The following is a 14,936-nucleotide window of genomic DNA, read 5'->3' on the forward strand; positions in this document are numbered from 1 at the left end:
GGGAAATATATTTGGTGATAGAAGAGTCCATTTTTCTGCCCCAGACATGATCATTATCCCATGATCTGATACAGTCAGCAAGGAGCGTGCTGGTGAAGTCCTTGAGAAAGTTCCTTGACCTGCCCCCTCCCCCAGCAGGGGCTCAAGGCCAGAGAAGCAGATAACTAGCTTCCCAAGAGGCTTGAGAACAAGCTGAAATCCAGCTGTGCTTCAATTCCTACGAAGCTCTTTGCGGGGAGGGGTTGTGGAGGAGAAGACGTCACACAGAGACTCCTCATATATGTAGCATGGCAGAAGTGAACGGAAGCAAGTGTGGAGCTCCAGGAGGGTGCTGGAGAACTTCCAGAATTCCTCATGCACAGAGAAAGACAGGGAATGATTGCATTCAGAAGACCTACTGACCCCGTGTCACCAGGTGATCGCCCTGCCTCTTCCAAGTCTGATATTCCAGGACTCCATAACAGGTACCCTCAGCAAGGTTGAGGAGGGAAACTAAAGTTGAAGTCAAGTGACTGGAGCAAAGATTAGCTCATCCTCTTCAATTATATGGTATGTCTCACCCTGCTGTTGCTCTTAGCTGTTCATTCCCTGCCCTGAACACACGGTGGAAATTTGAGACAGCATAGATTTCTTTCTCCAAATGCCCTGTATTTTATTTTCCTTTGCCCTGTCATCCAATATATTACCACACTCCTTAATTGGTAGTTTGGGGCCTTCGCTTCTTTCTTTCCACACCTAGATTCTTCTAGGAAATCCACTGGTTCCCCATCCCTTTGGCAGTGCGGTGAGCCACAGAAAGACGACTTACAGGCACGTGGTACCTTCCCATTTTGATACAAATTACTAAAGTGCATATTTTTTCAGTGGTGTAGTGGGATTAGCACTCTGTGGCAGGGCTCTAGAAATGCAGATCAACTCAAACTTGTTAAAACAGTGGCCCAAATCCCAAAAGAGACAATTGGCCTTTTGTGAAGCAATTTGCAAGTATCAAGTTCCACCTTTAAAACTTACTATGCCCTGTTATTATGTGATTAGTAGAGTCAACAACAGCAGCCATGTTTTCACCTAGTTCGCATACTTTACAACATCACAAACCAGGCTTTGCATGTGGTTCTGAAATACAACAGTTCCTCAAGATCTATCAGTTAGTAACCGGCCCACTGTGGCAGTACCAGTGTGCTCTGACACAGAGCATAACCATGGGTGGTACAGACAACAGTCACCAGCACCCTAGATATGGTTTACACAACACGTGTTGATATTATGAATGATAAATATTAACTATATCTTACAGTAAACGCAGATTATAAAAATGTGCAAAGTTAGATTATTTCCCCGGCTATTATTTTCTTTTCAAATGCAGAATAGAATTCTCTGCAGTTTGGGAGTACACTCAGGTGGTTAGTGAATAAAAAGCTTGAGCAAAACTTTAGAGAGACGCTTTCCCAGATTTATGCAATGCAGTGAGGATGGAGGAAAGAAGGTATGTACATTGGTTATATCCTCTGTGCCCTTCAGTATTCTGTTAAGAATATCTTCAGTGTGTACATTATCAAACATTTATTTCCATATATACCAATCACCACCCTCAACTGGATGGTACCTCTTTTTTCTAAACCTCTTTAGCTCCTTTGTATACATATTTTATGGCCCTTAGAAATTCTGTTTAGTAGTAGAGATATTTCCTCTATGTGATTTGAAGCAAATTGTGGGCAGTGACATTGAACAGAACATAATTTATTGAATGTACTACTATTCGGTGTCTAGCAAAATTCATTGCATGTATTTCTTGCTCAATAAATATTTTTGAATGAGTGAGTGAGAGAGTGAATGAGTGAACGGGTGAATGAATTTAAATGTAAACCAAAATGACACAGTGAGCTCTACTCTGGCTGTCACTAGTCTTCACTCAGTGTGTCTTCGACCGGCTCCCATACACTGATAGCAAATACACTAAGGAAGCTGAAGACAAAAGTTCCCAGATGACTATCCAGTAGGTTGGATGCATGTTAGGTCCACCTCTGCCTTGTTCTGCATTTTATACCCATGACCCCTTTCAGCATGGAAGAATTACTACATTGCAAGGTCAGTGTGCTAGTAAAACAAACTTGGTGTGTGGTTAATGTCTTAGCAGAAGTAAGTAGATATCAATAAACTTAATTCAAAAGCAGAAGGTGAGTGGTAATTTCTGACAGCAAGCAACAACCTTGCACCTGCTACTGATGCCTTCCCAGCGAACTCTTGCAAAACTGCTCATTTCACACAATAAACCATGAATGGGAGATCAAGTCCCATTCATTCTCTTCAGACTTGAGGTTGCTTCTTCCTGTTTTTTCTCTTCAATATTTGGTTTACGCTCCCGTGTCTACAGAGAAAGTTGTGATCACAGGATGGTTTTTGTTTCTTGTTTTATATGTATATGTTATTGCACTTGGTCAAGAAGCTCTTTTTCAATGCCTTTCTGTGTGACACACATAAGTTAGGTGCTGAGGAACAGTAAACAGAGACAGAAAGCCCTCTCACAGTTCTGTGTAGAGGCACACAGGTTCAAGTAGACTACCAGTCTCCAGGATTCTTGAAACTAGCACTCCATTTTTCTTTAAAAACTGAAATTCTCATTTCAGACCCAAAAGATGAATGACAACATCTTCATTCCAACAGAGGATTTAAAACTTTTGAGCAAATCTGGAAATAAAAAGGACTCCATTCTTCGGTGCCACTGTTTGATGCCGATAGTGGAAATATTGCTTGCGAATGTGGTTTTACCTCTCAAAATTAATTAGAGTACATTCGTAGCAAAAAAAACTCAGGAGCAGTGAGATCCTCAGATAGTGTGTAAGAATTGAGGGTGTTTTGTTTTTTCTTCTGAATGTACGGTCACATTAGGACGTAAAATGAGTAGTGTCTTTAAAGGTGGCTATTGAAAAATGCTCTTATCTATCTTTTCATCTATCAACCAACAGGAAGCATTTCTCAAGCTGTGACTCAGGAACAAAGTTCACAAGAGCTTTCCGTACAGAATATTTTTGAATGAGTTATGTTTTTCTTGATAGACCTTTTAGGAAATTGTTGTTGTGTTTCTTCCCCTTGTTGTTATTCTATTTTTTCTTTTGTCTCCAGTCTGAAATCATTAGCGATCCTTTCTATAGCTCTGCAAGAGAATCACCAGATCTTATCCCAAAGGATGACACATGGGAAAAGTGCATGGATCTCATCTAGAAGAAGCACAGACCCTTTCCTCTAACATATGACTGTCTAGAACTTAGTCACATGACCTCACCTGAAGCAAAGGAGCCTGGGAAAACATATTCTAGCTTGCAGGACACTTCTATTTCACATGGAAAGAGGTAAGATGGATTTTAATAGATAACTGTAGTCCCCACCACAGCTTCATGTTTACAGTATCTTATGATACTTATGGCATCTTCCTTTGAGGAGCAGATAGGAAGATGAAAACAGACAGAAAATATTGTTTCAAATGATGCACAATAAAATAGATTTCACATGACAAATCTATTTCATTAACCTACTGGAAATTGTAATCTTATATGGAATTAGGATGAGAGACAGACCCAAAAGCAAATTATGTAAGAATTAACATAATCCATTTTCCTTTATTCCCTTAGACCTGGGTTGTGAAAAACCCTGAATGTTTATTTGAAACCAATAGCTATGTGATTTAAAATGTAGAAGAAAAAAATGTAAACTTCTAAAGTCAATGTTTTCTATTCTTCAATGCAGATTTTTACTTTCCACAAGTAATATTATGTCACTGAGCTCAATAGTCCTGAGAAAGGAACCAACTTCTTTTATGGTTGTACCTTCCTCCTTTAGACCACCTTCATCAAATATACAAAATGTTATGTGCACAGAAGAAGGATTGCTGTCATTTTCATGGCACAGTACATCAATTTTGTTTTCTAGGTAAACGCTATATGAACTTAACAGAAAAGAGCAGTTTTTTCAATGAAAATGCATGACAGAAGCCAAAAGGTTTTAAAGCAAACACACAAATGTGTCATCTAATAGTCCATCAACCAGCCCTTGTCACACTGATAAACCTTTTATCTCCCGTTCCCAGATTTTAATCAGTAGCTTGGTTTGCATGTTTCTTGTGTCACTGCAGCAACCAACCTAATGGGGATTCTTTATGCCTTGAGAAATCAACTCATTTGGGCCTAAATGAAACATTTCACTGCCTTGTTTTATCTCCTTCTCTATTCACATTAACATAATAGCTTTTAATTGGATTGTATTTGTGATTAGAGTCAGCAAAGGTGGCATTCTCTCAAAGGAAATTGACTGCAAGGCAAACTGCTGAGACTCCATCTGGGAACATGCTTTCAGCTCTTGCCACAAGGAGACATGGCCTCAGGAAATACAGCCTTGGGAGTCACCTGATAACTCATTTCTCCTAACAGTGGAGTCCACTACATTTATGATCAAAGCTTACACACCCCCATACCTGAAACATTTTGTTAACATTCAAATACATGCCCTCAAAAATAGAGCACTTACAAAAGGACATGAAAAAAAATGGGTGAATTCTTATATAATTTTAGAGGTAGAGGAGGCCTTCCTAGGTCTGATTTCCAAAGCAGAATCTAAAGAACAAATGACGGCCACGTATAATTACACAGACACATAATATATCTACATATCAAAAGACTATAAAATTACAGCAAACTGAGGAAATATATGTAATTGATATGAACACCAAAGGGTTATTGTTCTTAATATATAAATTCTTACAAACTATATAAAAAGTACAAATGGTATATGTGAATAAATGGTAGAAAAAGAAATTTGCTAAGGAAGTACAAATATCCAATAAACACATGACAAAAAATATTACTCTTCAGGTCTGGAAGATGTTTAAATTAAGATGACATTTCTTACCTGTTGAATAAATAAGTAAATAGCAAGGAGTTCAGTGTATCCAGAAAACAAAGTATGAATACCTTTGAATATTCAACATACTTTTAAAAATTATTGCTAGCAATTAGATAAGAAAATAAAATTAAGGGAATGTAGATTGGAAAGATAGAAGTAAAACTGTCTATTCACAAGTCTATGTATATATTTACATAGAGAGAAAATTCTGAGGATTCTACCAACAACTTTTTCTTTTTTTGACCACACTGTGTGGCATGCAGGATCTTAGTTCCCTGACCAGGGATTGAACCCATGTCCCCAGCAGTGGAAGTGCAGATTCTCAACCACTGGACCACCAGGGAAGTCCCTACCAACAACTATTAAAGCTCATAAATGAATTCAGCAAAATCTCAGAATGCCAGATCAATATACAAAGTCACCTGTAGGGCTTCCCTGGTGGCGCAGTGGTTGGGAGTCCACCTGCCGATGCAGGGGACACAGGTTCGTGCCCCGTTCCGGGAGGATCCCACATGCCGCGGAGCGGCTGGGCCCGTGAGCCATGGCCGCTGGGCCTGCGCGTCCGGAGCCTGTGCTCCGCAGCGAGAGGCCACAACAGTGAGAGACCCGTGTACCACACACACACACACACAAAAATCACCTGTATTTCTATACTCTGGCAAAGAACAATCTGAAAATGAAACGAAGACAATTCAATTTATAATAGTGTCACAAAAAATAAAATACTTAGAAAAATTTTAACAAAAGAAGTGCAAGATTCGTATATTGAAGGCTATAAAATCATGATGAAAAAAATTAAAGGAAACCAAAATAAGTAGACAGGTGTCCTGTGTTCATGGATTTAAAGACATAATATTGTTGAGATGGCAGTGCTGCCCCAAATCGATCTATTGGGTCAATGGAATCGGTGTCAAAATTCTAGCTGCCTCTTTTGTAGAAATTGGTGAGCGGATTCTAAAATTCATATGGAAATTCAAAGAACCCAGGAGGCAAAATAATAAAAATAATAATACTAATTTATAAAGAACATATTGAGGAACTCACACTTCCCTATTTCCAATTTACAGCAAAGCTACAATTATCAAGACAGTGGTCCTGGCATGAAGATAGGCCTATAGATGAATGGAGTAGAATTGAAAGTCCAGAAATAAACTCTTACATTGATGCTCCATTAGTATTTGACCAGGGAATGAACGCACAAGGGACCAGGTAGTATCAAAGCCCATTTAAAAAGTATTATTTCTATGTTCTCCCTAAATCCCAATGCAAGAAATTCTCCTCCCTTTTATCCAAATAACAACAACAGAAGTCCATCACGGAAATCAACTCAGGCATATAGATGTCTATCAGCCCCACCTCCCCCAACATTGCATCAGACACACAGGATAACCCATGTAGAGAATTGTCAGAAAAGGAAAACTTAGGAATATCTTAATCAATGCCTATCCCATTGAAAGATGAAAAGCCAGAATACAACAAAATTTAGATGTTGAATAGTTTCCAACAGTAATTACAACAATTGAATTAGATTTTTTTTTCTATTTTTTGAATGTATTCACTTATTTAAGCCAAATGCATTTTCTGGACCTACTATGTATCGCATGCTAGGCTAAACACTAGGAATATAAAGAGGATGCTATTCAGGCTCCATCTCTAAAATGCTCACAGTTTAGTCACGGCCAGAGAATTCATTCACTGAGCATGTGCTGATTTTGACCTAGATCAAGAACCAGACATTGTGCTTGTTTCTAAGGATATGAAAACATTTAGGACACAGTCACTGCCTTTAAAAAATAGTTGGTCCTCTGTAAGAGTGGATGAACAGATAGGTAGGTATATAGATGATAGGTGGTTAGATAGATAGGTAGATAACGAGATACAGATTGGTAGGTAGGTAGGTAAATAGAAATAGAGATGTTCAAATAAGTATAATAAAATTGCATAGATGTAGTATAAACATCTTTGCAGAGTTTGGTGTGGTAACAAAGGTGGTAATGGTCAATCCTATGGAGCAGAGAGAAGGTTCAAAGGACTTTGAACCTAATCCCATAGTCGATGGTAAGTCTCCAAACCAGAAAGGACACATTTTTGCTCTGGCCTGTGGTCCAGAGGAATTAAACACCACTGACCTGATGTCACTACAAGTGCAAGCGACGTTATTTCTACCCTGTAAAAAATAATAGCAGCCCTTAGAAAGATTTTTCCTAAGTTTCATTAGCGGTTGTAAACTAAACAGATACTTATAAAAAATGGCCACTTAAAATGTTAATTTTATGAATGTTTATAATAATCAAAGTAAAAAAGGGTTAACAAGCCTAAAAAGGACAGTGATAAAGGATGGTAAATTTATTCAGTGTCTTACAAAGTATGAACGAGTCATAAGTATTTACAAAATAATAATACTTTGTGTTTATTACATTTTACAAGAGAAATTCAAAAGTTAGGAAGTTTATTACTAAAAAAAGTGAGAGTCAGACTGTTTATTATTCAATATCTTTACTGGGGCCAATGCCAGCTGGAAGGTACTTGTGTCTCCTGGGCTGACGGTCCTCTCTGTTTCTCACCAAAGGCTGTGCAGTTTTCCCTTTTGACAACTGCATGAGACAATACCACTGATATTTCAAAAGAATGCCATTTCAAGTTTACTTTTAGCACAGTCTAACCTTTCTATGTGTTACTCGCAAATTGGCATACTCCCCAATAAGTATAATTTGTGATTTCTGATCAAGCATGCTGAATTTACAGACATCCTTTGGCTAAATACTGTGCGAGCAGGTTCAACAGCCATAGAAGTAACTTTGGTATTATCATACACGATCCGTCCATTCCGTAAGAGTGTCATGACAAGCTAATAACACAAAGTTATAGTCTCACCTTCTATGTGAGCGAATTCTTCATGTTCAAAATATTAAAAAATGGTGGCAGATTCTGTCATGATAGGATTTTCTTAATATTCTAAAAAAGACATCTCATTTTTCTTAAAACTTAATGGTATAATTAACGGAACAAGATTATGTTTTCTGAGACCCACAATCCAAGGACCATTTATATTAAGGAAAGGCTGCTGTCAAGGACATGGTGATAATTGCCACCATCTTTTTGAATGTCCATTGTATGCTTGGCACTAAGGCAAGCGCTTTCTATAAGCTCAAGTACATTTCATATGACCCTTAAAACAACTCTATAAGTATTACTTATAGAGTAAGTTATTATACTTATAGAGTAAGGTATTACTACCTTCATTTGACAGAAAAGAGAGCAGGCTTGGAGCTTGGAACAGTGTGACGTACCAAAAGTTGCACAAACAAGTGGCAGAGAAGAGATTCAAACCTAGACCCACCAAACTCCAAAGCAGGTTTTCAGAGAGTTCACATTAATTCCACATCACTGATGAGTTGGGTTTTGGTGTCAGTCATTTGTCTCTCTTGGCCTGAGTTGTATCATCTGGTAAATAGGTGAAGGGTGAGGAGACTCACTACACTCACTGATGCTCTTTTAAGTAGCAAGGAAGGAGCTGCAGGAGTCACCATATAATTGCTAAGTGGTGGCAAACACCGTAGCGCGGTAATTGTCACTTCCTCTTTTAACATTCAAACATCAAGAATTTTAAGCTCTGTCATAAACTGAAAGATAGAAGCTGTGTCTATGCATGCAAGGTTTAATAAGACCATATAATAGGTTCTATCCAATTTTTTCTGCATGTTTGTGAGATGACATAACTACAGAGTGAAGGATAGTGACACAATGCCTAGTTGCATCACCATTTTAAGTAGGCTCTTGACCAAGTCCACAAATATAAAAAGGTCTCTGATCAATGCAAATACGTGTCTTTCCAAGTTTTTCTCCCCACTGGTCCTAGTTCTACCTTCAAACGCAATTCCCTCTTCCATCTGACAGTGTAGCAAAACTTTCAAGACTGGTTTAAAGGTCACATCGGTTTGATGTTTTCTTTTCCTATAATGATTCCTCCTTCAGGAAAACAGCCTTTTGTCATCAATAATCAGTATCTATTAAAAAAAAAAATAGCAAGCTTAAAGTTTCCCTGCCGTTCTGCATTCCCTTCTCTTAGGTAAAAGCTGTCCCTAACACAGTGTCTGTTCTATTTCTAACAAACTTGTGTTTGCCTTTTTGACCCTACTTTTCATAGACAGATAAAGAAAAAAAAAAATGGGATGGGGAAAGTAAGAGTACTGCTAGAGGCATGAAATCGCTCTCAATACTGCATCTCAAAGATCCGTTTGGGTTTTTCTCCAAGGAATGCTTAGCATCTCCCTAAACCTCTCAATCTCTAGGTCTTGGAGGTTTTAGCAGTTGGTCCATCAGATGAAAATTGGACACATACGTACTCCTGTTCATTCATGAATTTTCCGCTGGAGAATAATTCCTTGAATAGGAAAAATAAAGCCAGTTGGAACCTTTTTCTAGTGCAAGCTTCTTGTGCGGTAAAGCAAAACGGAAAAACGGAAAATCCAAGTTTTGACCTCTAAATCTTTATTATCATGTGGACCCTAATTTTAAAAACTTACCTTTAGATATTCTTCTCATTTTTCTACCCCTTGTTTCTATCATTTTTGATAGCCAAAGCTTTTTGTAGCCTTTTCTGAAAATTCTTTTTTGTGTGATTAAAATACAATCTTGAACTTCCAAACTACCACTTGTTCTATCTTGTCAAAAATCCCTTCCACCTCCCCAAATCTCTGATAAATCAATAGGACCAGAAGCACTGTGGCTCTTTTCCTGTAAGGCTAGGAGGCTTTCCAGGTCACATTTAGGGCTTCTGTAGCTGCGGTGGGAATACCAACCTGAGAGGTATCCGTGCTAAGTGAGCTTTTAAAGTGGACCTGGATCTTGAATGGTACTTTGACAGCAGATGCAAAGAGTGGAAAACAGGATTTTCATGCCTAATAAATCTTTCCAGAACGTTTCATCAAAAGGGATCTTGGGGGCCTTCCCTGGTGGCGCAGCGGTTGAGAGTCCGCCTGCCGATGCAGGGGACACGGGTTCGTGCCCCGGTCCGGGAAGATCCCACGTGCTGTGGAGCGGCTGGGCCCGTGAGCCATGGCCGCTGAGCCTGCGCGTCCGGAGCCTGTGCTCCGCAACGGCAGAGGCCACAACAGTGAGAGGCCCGCATACCGCAAAAAAAAAAAAAAAAGGGGGATCTTCGTAAACAGGTTTAAGCCATAAATATCACCAGATTACAAAGTGAGTAAATACAGTATTACCAATGGTTGAAAAAAGGATGCCAGGAGAAATGCCAACAAGATGTTTTCCCCCAGTGAAAGACTGATCTCAAGTCTGCATCCAGCTTTGTTCCCAGGCAGGTGCTTTGATTGGAGGTGTGCATTCAGAGATGCTTTGATGCTTTTTGATTGAAAGTATGACCTATCTCCCCATTTTTCTGACTACAGATTACTACCGAGACCCTTAAAAGAATCATAGATTAGCGGGTCCAGGGTAGTAGTGCCCATTCTAAGGGTAAGAATGTAAATCCCAGGAAACACTATATCATCCTGTGCCCTTCATTTGTTCCTGACAGGACAGTAGTAACTGCTGATCCCACGGATCATATTTCCAGCTCACTGAGTAGACTAATCATCTCCAAAATGATGCTACATAATTCCAGACAAGCACAAGATTAAAACAGAACCAAAATTTATTGAGCACTTAATATCTGCAGGGCTCTGTGTTAAGCACTTTACATACAGTTTCTCATTTTATCCTTAGAATACTCAAGAGAGGGACGTATCACTAATCCCAGTGACAGATGAAAAGACAGAGTTAGGTCACTTGTGTTGAGCCATTAAGAATTAGAGCCATATCCCTTGTGTTCTCAATCACTACAATGTTCTGTCTTCAGTGGGTCTGCAATCTAGTTAAAGAAATAAGACATTGTCATGTGAAATGCTGGCCAACCACACACATACGCGTGCACGCACACACACATACAAAAACAAAACACACGCACACACATACACACACAGGAGAAAATAGCATAACTAAATAATTTATTGAGGGGAAAGTATAGAGTTACCGTTATTAAGAATTTTGCGGTACACCAGAAACTAACACAACATTGTAAGTCAACCATACTCCAATTAAAAATAAAGAAATAAAAATAAAAAGTTCATCTTTTCCCCACCAGAAAAAAAAAAGAATTCTGAGGAATTCAAGAGGAGAAAATTTTTAAACATCACTGACATACATCTTAAAAAGAGAGATGAAATTGAGTTGGTGTTTGTGTGGCAGGTAGAATTAGAAGATCAGAAGGGTTTCCAGTGTTGTACAGAGGATCTTGAGGCCGTGTTTATATTATAAACTGTCAATACTTCCACTTAATCAGCAGCTTCAGTAAGAATAAGTCACCCTTTCCATGGGTGCTAATACAAGTGGGAAATGCAGTTCCCTATACAGAGACTTATTAAACTTCTTTGACTTTGACCCTGTAATTCCATTTCTAGAAATCTTTCCCAGGGAGATAGGAAGAGATTCAGAGAAATATATTAATTAATGCAAAACGTTTTTATTGAGCATTAGTCCTGTGCTGGCTGGTGCACGTGACCCTGTGATATAGCTGTGAACCGGGCCAGGAAGTTCCCCTCAGAGTTTCCAAGCGTGTTCATTGAAGCATGACTTAAAACAACAACAAACTGTTTTCGAATTAAATGTCCAACAATGAGGGGATGCTTAAAAAAACTGTATTATGTCCATAGGACTAAACACTAAGCAGCCATGGAAAATCATGTTTTCAAGTATATTTAAGAGCACTGGGATCTCCCAGAATAATGCATAGGAAAAAAAAAAAAATCCCTCTAGGATTATGTGGCTTTCCAGGTCAAGATCTGAGCTTCTCTAATTGCAATGGGAATAAAAATCTGAGAGAGACTCAAAGAAAGTAAATTTTAAGTGGTCCTGCTTACATTACGATCCCAATTTTCAAAATATATGTGATAGTATTCCAATTTTAAACACATATTTGTAGATATGCCCAAATGAGTGTGATTATTTCCTGATGGCAGCATTATGCTCAATTTTTATTTTCTTTTTTATATGTCTTCATGTTTTCTAAAATGGGCATGTTTTACTTTTAACACCAGAAAAAAAAAATTGAAATAACATAAAAACGAAATATTTGGCTCCCCTTCTTTTAAGTGGTGTGAGAATAAATAATTGTTATATTTCTTTACATTGGAGGTCTATCCCAAGCATCTTCAGATTTTTTAGTTCCTGTTTGTGGAAATAAAGCCCATACTACAGAAACGCAGCAGAATGATTTTGGATGATGAGATGCAGTTAATTCCATTTCTCCTTCAATTGGTCCCACATCCAGGAACTGGAAACACCGGTTCTACCTCCAATATCACCTGCAAAGAATCAGGCCATCCTGCCTTTATGATTCCGTGTCCATCATGTTGGGGCAGTTCCAGCTCGAGAGACAAACAGCCCTGCAGCAAATTTACAAGGTGAATTGTGAGAACCTCACAAAGTTCAGGAAACCACAAGTCACATAAGACATGGGACTGAGAAAATAGTGCAGGATTTCTAAACCCTCTTCTTCAAAACAAAGTGACTAATAGCTAAGGTATCTCTATAAACACGCTTGACACACAGTAGGCATTAATAAACATTGCTTTCTATTCTCCTTCCTTATTTATTTTAATCAGACCTTAAAACAACATGTATCCATAAACTTTTACAGCTGAGTCAAATTGTCAGAAAAGTGGAAGGAATACGTGCATTGCCGCTGTGATAATATTGTTGGGGAAAGTTAAGGCTATGAAAGGTTGGAATTATTTCATTTTTAATAACCTAATAGTCAACACAGTAGTAATACATTACACGGAGAAAGGTGATCACTGGTAAGACTCAATATTTACAGTTAACGAGTGAATTTTTTTTTTCCAATAAAGTAAGAAAATCTAAGCTGACGATACATTTGTGGGGAGGAAGGGGTCGTATGATTAAATTAGGCTACTTCTTTAAAATTAAGGCTTGCTTCAAAAGGAATTTCATTATGCCTTGCTCGCCTTTTCATATTCAAACATTGGAGCCAGGATTGAAATCCTGCATTTTTCGGGCGCCTGCATTTTAAAAGATTTTGTTTATGTTAAGGCTTAGGTCACTTTAATAGGTATGTTTTAAGGAAAACATTACCTTTGGGTGACCTCTGGGATTTGAAGGTGAAAATTCAGTCACTGGGAAAAAAAAAGGCATCTGAGTTGTCATGGGTGAAATATCTAACCTTAAAGACAATTGTGTGTCATCCTGTGTCTTGCTCCAGCAATAAAAAACAGTTGAACCACAGCTGGCACAAAGTAGGTCCTGATGGATCATGATTCTTCACTAGAAAAACACTGGCGGTTAAAAATAAACATGTTAATGGAAAATAAACTAGCGGAATTTTATAGGAGCAGCAAAACATTTTCAGTGATCTTTCAGGAAGCAGGTTCCAAACCATTCCCCCCAATTCTTAAATTGTTATTATAAGCGAAGCATTTTACCTCTGGAGAGAAGAATAAAATCGTGCTGGTTATCATATATCAGAATTACACAGGACATCATCTGTTAATGATCATTTATTCCTAGCTACTTGAAGAATAATTCCCAGCAATTATAACAAATGTAAGTCAGAGTAATAGCATCCTTTACATAGTAGAGTAATTATAAGTTATGTCCATGCACCTGGGACAATGGTCTTTTATGCTCGGTATTAAATCTGTGCTGCAATTTATTCACAATGCCATCACTAGGACTGAAGAAAGGAAGCTTGCCTGTAGAAAGGAAACTTGTCCTCCTTTCACACTTGCAATAAGTCATTTGAAGAAAACTGCTCTTTGCATGCCTTGCTAAACCCAATTACCACCAAGACATCATAAACAAATACTCATTGCATTTACAGCTGGTTCTTTATTGCACAATGCAAAATGTATTGTTAAAATTTAAACCATTTAAAGGGAGTCAGCATCCAGATTTCTGCATCTATTTAACATTTAATTGAAAAAAACCTCAAGCATGTGTTGCAATATTTTCTTATTTAGAGACTGCTGCTAAACGAACAATCATATAACACTTTCAAGTCTAGCAAAAGCCAGACAAGAATGTAGGCAGGCGTCTCTGGCTTTGATATTTGTTAACACTGGAATCTACCAGTTTGCTTAAGTGCAAAGACACTAAATACAGGTTTTGTAAAATTTTAGGATGAAATGGAACCATTAAAAAGAACGTTATGGACCCCCTCTGAGTAGAATCAGTCACTGTCAATCTTCTGGAAGCTCAGTGCAGGCTTAGAAGGAAGTATTGAATGCCACTGATGGTGTCCTAACTCTCTGAGTTAATGGGTCCATTAATCATGCATGTGCATCATTCTCGTCTATAAGAGAAAAAATTAGACTAATAACTCAAGGGGAAATAACTCTCATTGAAAGAAAAGAAAAACAATTCTTCAAGGCTCTTCAGAATTTGGCCCTGCCAATCTCTGAGGCCTAACGACACTCTTAGGGGTAGCTCCAGCCATACTGAAAGAGTCTCCTTCCAGGCTTTCTGTCCTGCAAGCAAATCACTCTTTTGTAACAGATACCTCTCCTCTGGTTCTTCACCTGGTACACAGAAACCCATCAGTCAGGTTTTAGCTTAAATATCTCCTCCTCCAGAAAGCCTTCCATGCTCCCTCCCCAACTGTGTAAAGTTACTCGCCATTGATGTACTCTTATGAATAGGCTTTGCTTTTCCCTGCAGCTGCTTATTTATTTCTCTACTACTCTCTTCTCATCGTGGGCAGGCAGGAGACTGTGCTGGCTCAACATTAAGTGTCTAGTACCTACCACCATGGCTGGCACAGAGCAAGAGCCCAACAGATATGTATTTGTTAGTGGATGCCCCTAGACCTGGCTTGTCATAGTGCTGTCCAGAGGACAGCTTTGGGGATGGGGTGGGAGAGAAAGTCTGCAAGAAGGGGCTGAAGAATATCAGGAGATATGCTGGGAAAAAGTCTACCTTGGTGCAATGAAGTTTGATCATTTAATCTTAAAGCAGATTTCTTTCTTTTA

This window comes from Orcinus orca, chromosome 2, assembly GCF_937001465.1.
Source record: "Orcinus orca chromosome 2, mOrcOrc1.1, whole genome shotgun sequence".
Classification (NCBI taxonomy): Eukaryota; Metazoa; Chordata; class Mammalia; order Artiodactyla; family Delphinidae; genus Orcinus; species Orcinus orca.